Consider the following 7,111-nt stretch of genomic DNA (forward strand, 5'->3'; position numbering starts at 1 on the left):
ATTTTGCCCCTTATAGTGAACTTTCTTCCTGTCTTCTCATGAATGAGCTCTACATGCTCTAGAGACAGGACACGACTCACTATATGCGATATGACTGGCTTCTTGGTGAAGATAACTCTAATGCTAGGTGAGAGGATTTCAGTGGGGACTTTCTTGTCCCTCCAGCCTTTAGGTACTTTCTTTCGAGTACCTTTATTTTCAGTGTTTGTTAATGGCTGCGCAACATGAAACTTAGAATTGATGTTTGGGGGTTTAGTAAAATTCTGCACTGAAAGAGATGATTGGAACACTAAGTGTTGCATAATTATCTCTTTTTTCTCAGAGGGTGAGTTGGGGTGAGGCATTTTGAACAAGATGTGATCCTCTCCTAGTTGCAAAATAAGTTCTCCCTTAGCTAAATCAATGATAGCATTGGTAGTGGTTAGGAAAGGTCTTCCAAGGATGATGGATTCATCCTCATCTTTTCCAATATCTAAGATAATGAAGTTTGCAGGGATGTAAAGGTCTTCAACCTTGACCAATACATCCTCTACTGAGCCATATGCTTTCTTCATTGATTTGTCTGCCATCTCCAGTGAGATGTTTGCAGCTTTTACCTCAAAGATGTCCAGATTCTCTATTACAAAGAGTGGCATAAGGTTTATACTTGACCCTAGGTCACACAGAGCCTTCTCAAAGGTCATGGTGCCTATGGTGCAAGGGATTAGGAAGCGTCCGGGATCTGAAAGCTTCTGAGGTAGCTTTTGCTGAAACAAAGTATTGAGTTCTTTGGAAAGCACTAGAGGTTCTTCCTCCAAAGGTTTCGTACTAAATAGCTTGGCATTCAGCTTCATGAGAGCTCCTAGTTACTGAGCAACTTGCTCTTCCCTAGTGTCCTTATCCTCATCAGAGGATGAGTATTCACCAGAACTTATGCATTGCAGGAGTGCATGCAAGGGAACCTCTATGGTCTCTTTATGAGCCTTGGCATCCTTTAGTTCTTGGGTAGGGATTTCTTGAGTGGGTATTGAGCACTTAGAAGGTGTGCCATTACTAGCGTTCAATGCCAGCTCTTGTGGCTCTTTGGGCGTTGAATGTCCATCATGCACCCCTTCACTGGCACTAAACGCCAGGTTCCTTACCAAGTTGGGTGTTGAATGCCCAGCAGAGCTGTCCTTACTGGAGTTCAACGCTAGAGTCCCTGCCTGTTTGGGCATTGAACGCCCAGTGAGGGCTTCCTTACTAGCGTTCAGTGCCAGGCTCTTGGCCAATTTGGGCGTTGAACGCCCAGTGAGGTCTTCCTCACTGGCGTTCAATGCCATCCCATTCTCTCCAGATTTGGCCTCTACCTCTATAGTGATGGCCTTACACTCTTCTCTTGGGTTTACTTCAGTGTTACTAGGAAGATTGTCAGGAGGAGTCTCAGGGATTCTCTTACTCAGTTGACCAATCTGTACCTCTAAATTTCTGATAGAGGATCTTGTTTCAGCTATAAAACTATGAGTGGTCTTAGAGAGGCTGGAAACTAGAATGGCTAAGTCAAAAAGGCTCTGCTTGGGAGTCTCCATATTCCCTTGAGAAGATGGCAATGGTGGCCTGTTGTTGAACCTATTCTGGTTCCTTCCACCTTGATTATTATTGAAACCTTGCTGAGGCTTTTGTTGATCCTTCCATGAAAGGTTAGGATTATTCCTCCATGAAGGGTTGTAGGTGTTTTCATAGGGTTCTCCCATGTAATTCACCTCTTCCATGGTGGGTTGATCAGGATCATAAGCTTCTACTTCAGAAGAAGCTTCCTGAGTGATGCTAGCTGCAGCTTGCATTCCAGTCAAATACTGAGAGATCATATTGACCTGTTGGGTCAGGATCTTATTCTGAGCTAATATGGCATTCAGAGTGTCAACTTCAAGAACTCTTTTCTTCTGAGGGATCTCATTGTTCATAGGATTTCTCTCAGAGGTGTACATGAATTGGTTGTTTGTAACTATCTCAATGAGTTCTCTTGCTTCTGCAAGCATTTTCTTCAAGTGGAGTGATTCACCTACAGAGCTGTCCAATGATATTTTAGACATCTCAGACAGACCATCATAGAAAATTCCTAGGATAGACCATTCTGAGAGCATGTCAGGAGGGCACCTCCTGATCAGTTGCTTGTATCTTTCCTAAGCTTTATAGAGGGATTCACCTTTTTTTTGTCTGAAAGTTTGAACTTCCACTTTGATTTTGCTCATTCTTTGAGGAGGAAAGAATTTGGCCAAGAAAGAATTGACCAGTTTCTTCAAAGAGTTTAGGCTCACTTTTGGTTGAGAATCTAACCATATTTTAGCTCTGTCTCTAACAGCAAGGGGAAAGAGCATAAGTCTGTAGTCCTCAGGATCTACTCTATTGGTCTTTACAGTGTCACAGATTTGCAAGAATTTCGACAGGAATTGGTGTGGATCTTCCAATAGAAGTCCATGGAATCTGCAATTCTGTTGCAGAAGAGAGACTAACTGAGGCTTAAGCTTAAAGTTGTTAGCTCCAATGGCAGGTACAGAGATGCTTCTGCCATAAAAATCAGAGGTAGGCATGGTGAAGTCACCAAGAACCTTTCTTGCCTCTCCTTCATGATTAGGTTCGGTTGCCATGTTCTCTGCCTCTTGTTCGAAATTTTCTGAAAGGTTTCTTCCGGAGTGTTGTGCTTTAATTTATTGTAATCTCCTCCTTAAACTCCTCTCAGGTTCAGAATCAAGATTAAAGAGAGGCTCTTTATCCTTGTTCCTGGTCATAAACAAGAAAACACAGATACAACAAGAAAGGAAGCTTCTATGCTAGAGGACAGAGAACTCCCAGTGAGATGTGAGGGATAAAAGAAAGAAGAATGAAGATAGAAGAAGGAGAAGAAGAATTCGAATAATAGAAGAAGAAAGATAAACAAGAATTAAAATATTTTTGTTTTTGTTTTATTTATTTATTTGTTTTGAAAATAAAAGTTAATTATTTAAAAAGAATTGAAAATTAATTAATAAATTTCGAAAAAAAAGAGAGAGAAATAGAAGAAAAAATTTCAAAAATTAGAAGAGAGAGGAATTAGTTAGGAAGTTTTGAAAAAGAAGAGAGAGAAAACAAGTAACTAATTAAAAAAGATTTGAAAACAAGATAAGATAGAATATTAGAAAAGATTTACTTTAAAATTTGAATTTTGAATTTTAAATTTTGAATTTTTAAATTTAAATTTTGAATTTTAAATTTTAAATTTTAAATTTTGAAATTTTAAATTTCTAAATTTGAATTTTGAAACAAGATAAGATAAAGATTTGAAAAATATTTGATTTTTGAAAAGGTTTGATTTTGAAATTTTAAATTTTAAAATTTAAATTTTGAATTTTGAAATTGAATTTTTAAAATTTTAATTTGAATTAAGATAAGATAAGATTTTGAATTTTAAAAAAAGATAAAAGGATAAGATAAGATTTTGAAAAAGATATTATTTTTGAAAAGATTTAAATTTTGAAATTTAAGACTAAGATAAGATAAGATAATGATTTTGAAATTAAACTTTGAAAAACTGGTTGTAATTTTCAAAAATTATAATTAAAGATAAGAAAAGATATTTTATTTTTTAATTTAATGAAGAAAGAAAAACAAGAACACTTTGAAGATCAAGAAGAACACCAAGAACAAAACTCAAAGAATTCAAAGAAAACAAGAACGTGCAAAAGACATGAAACTTAAAATTTTTGAAAACCAAACACACAATTTTCGAAAAATTTATAGAAAAGACACAAGAAGACACCAAACTTAAAGATTGACACAAGATTCAAACAAAAGACTCTATTTTTGAAAATTTTTTGAAAAACACTCAAAGAAATTTGAAAATTCAACAAGAACAAAAACAAAAGATTCAAACCAAAAACAAGGATTAATAAAGAAAAGAAAACGTTTTTGAAAGATTTTTTTCTTGAAATTTTTTTTTATTTTTCGAAAAAAAAGAAAAAGAAAATAGAATAAAAGACTCTAACAAAATTAAAGACAATATCTAATCTAAGCAACAAGATAATCCGTCAGTTGTCCAAACTCGAACAATCCCCGGCAACGGCGCCAAAAACTTGGTGCGCACGAATCCCCACACTTTGTACACTGAACCAGCAAGTGCACTGGGTCGTCCAAGTAATACCTAAGCGAGTCAGGGTCAATCCCACGGGGATTGTGGTTTGAAGTAAGCTATGGTTATCTTGCAGATCTTAGTCAGGCGGATAGAAAAGTTGTTGGATCTGGTTAAAGCCATAGAAGGAATAAAGAGATCTTAACTAGGTTGATATGTTTATAATGATAAGAAGACGGTTAACGCTTGGAGATGCTTTGTTCTTCTGGATTAACTCTGGTCTTATTGTCTTCTTCAACTGTGAATGATTTCTTCTATGGCAAGCTGTATGTGATTGACGCCGGTTGAGTGGTCGCCAATGCTCCTCCAGATCTGAACCCCAGGGTTAGTGTGGATCCATTCTGATTGAGGGTGAAGCTCCTGCAGTCCATTCACCTTAATGATCTTACTCAAAATGCCACAGACAAAGTCGAATCCTCTGGATCAGAGAATGTTACGCCTTTGGGTTCTAGCTTCTACCACAAAGACTCTAATCTCCCCATACCTCGGTTGAACTGATGTTTCGAGAAGTCCCCAACGAAATCATGGATTAGTCATCTAAGAGATGTATAATCAAGATGGTGGTTCATCATTCTCCAATAAAAGACTCACTCTGAACCCATGTAGAATGTCATAACCTTATGCTAGTTCAACGCACTCATATTGATTAAGAACGAAGATACATCTTAGAATAGAGAATCGAACACGGATTGAAAAGAAACAGTAAACTTTTATTAATCCATAAAACTAAGCAGGGCTCCTCCCCTCAACCTAGGAGGTTTAGAAACTCATACTGATAGAAAATACAATAATAAAGGTGTAAAGTGTGCGTCCTTCTTAAATGAGAGGTGAAAAAGTCTTTAAATACTAAACTAATGACTAAGGATTACATTTAGAGGGGTAAAACAGTCTTTTAGTGCTAAAATCCACTTCTGGGGCCCACTTGGTAAGTGTTTAGGCTGAGCTTGATTGAGATCCACATGCTAGGAGGTCTCTAGGGCGTTGAACACTGGCTAGGGGGTCCTTCATGGGCGTTGGACGCTGGTCTCTTCTCCTTTGGGCGCTGGAGGCCAGAATGGGGCAGGAGGCTGATGTTGGATGCCCGTTTTGGGCCTTTAATTCTGATGCAAAGTATGGACTATTATATATTTCTGGAAATCTCTGGAAGTTAGCTTTCCATAACCATTGAGAACGCTCCATTTGGACTTCTGTAGCTCTAGAAAAGCTTTTTCGAGTGCAAGGAGGTTAGATCCAGACAGCATCTGCAGTGCTTTCTCTGTCTCTGAATCAGACTTTTGCTCCAGCTCCTCAATTTCAGCCAAAAAATACCTGAAATAGCATAAAAATACACAAACTCAGAGTAGAATCCAAAAAAGTGAATTTTACACTAAAAACTATGAAAACTTAATAAAACTTAAACAAAATATGGCAAAAACTATATGAAAATGATGCCAAAAAGCATATAAAATATCCGCTCATCAATACTCTTATCGACTTATAACAACTCTTGAAAGTAAAATGAATTTAAAAAAATGCCCCTACATCATTTGCGATTTAACTATGCGACCAAACTCCATTTTCTCTCGGCCCGCAACGGCGGCAGCCGCAAGCGTGACATGCAACAACCAGGAATCGATCCTACATTACCGAAACCTTAGAAACTCTAACCAAACATAACAGAATATCGATTTCAACGGTTTCGGAAATGAAAAAGCTTACCAAGATAGGAGCCCCAGCGGCAGTTTTCGACGGCCAGAACGGCAGTGTGGAACTCCGGCAACGCATCGGCACACAGACACGGCAATGACAAGCCCAGCAACGTGGCGGCTCCCATTCACCGTCCTCTCCCTTCCTGTTTGCGATTTACGGGGTCTCGATGAGTTCTCTCCTTCCTTCTCTGGTCTGACTGCGATGAACTCAACGGCGGCGGTGGCTGGAACGAACGGCGACGAACCTAGTGGCGCACAGCAGGTCGACGGCGGTACAAGTCCTTTCCTCTGTGTAATTCTGATTTGGCACCCCTCTCATACGCAACATGACATCTCCCCTCCTCTAGTTCGTGCGACGGCAGCAGCAGCGTGGGTTCAACGGCATCTGGAGACTCCATAGATGGCGACAGTGAGACATGGATAAACGATGGCGATAGCGAAGCAGGCTTGGTGGCAGGGCATGGCGGCACAGCTAGTTCCTCTTCCTCTGTTCACATCGCAGCCCTTTCTTCCTTTTTCCCTCTATTCTGTGTGTGTGTCGCGTTTATGAGTGCAGGGCGTCAATTCTATTAACGGATCCCTAACGGCAGGACAACATTGAGTCAGTTTTGAAATGTTAGGGACTTAAATAGGACGATTGAAACGTTAAGGACAACTTTGGGACTTACCCCAAACGTTGGGGACAAAATCGATACTTTACTCAATTCCAAAATATCCATTATTTAAACCAAATCATATAAAATTCTTATTATTTTACATTTGATAAACTTTATAATTTAAATATAGAAAATAATTCGATAATTATAAAATCAGATAAAACCTTAAATTACTTTAAACTCAATTAGTCAAATTTTGCTTTAATTATCTTTAATAAAATAATTTCTTAGATTAAAGTGCTTAATGAATAAATAAGTCAAAATTAGCTCTTAACAAAATTTTCTAAAATTCTAGATTTTACACATTGTAATCACGAAGCCTCCCAAATCTATGACTTAACCTGGGAGAAAGCTCTAGAATGTTACCAATGCCATCAGCATCGATATCATACCTATCTAGACTATATCCCAAATATATGACTTAACCTGGGAGAAAGCTCTAGAATGTTACCAATGCTGCTGCTGCTTCCCTCTCCCTTCGTTTTTGAAAGAATGAGTAGAAATGTAGCCTATATCCGAGCAGCAGGTAGAGCAGCATTTCTGACATCAGCCAGTGAAACCCCATCAGTTGTGAATACAATACTTTCTTTTGAGACATGATTGATGGTTAACTCTACTTCAATCTCAGCAGTATCTTTATCAAT

The sequence above is a fragment of the Arachis ipaensis genome, chromosome B04, assembly GCF_000816755.2.
Source record: "Arachis ipaensis cultivar K30076 chromosome B04, Araip1.1, whole genome shotgun sequence".
NCBI lineage: Eukaryota > Viridiplantae > Streptophyta > Magnoliopsida > Fabales > Fabaceae > Arachis > Arachis ipaensis.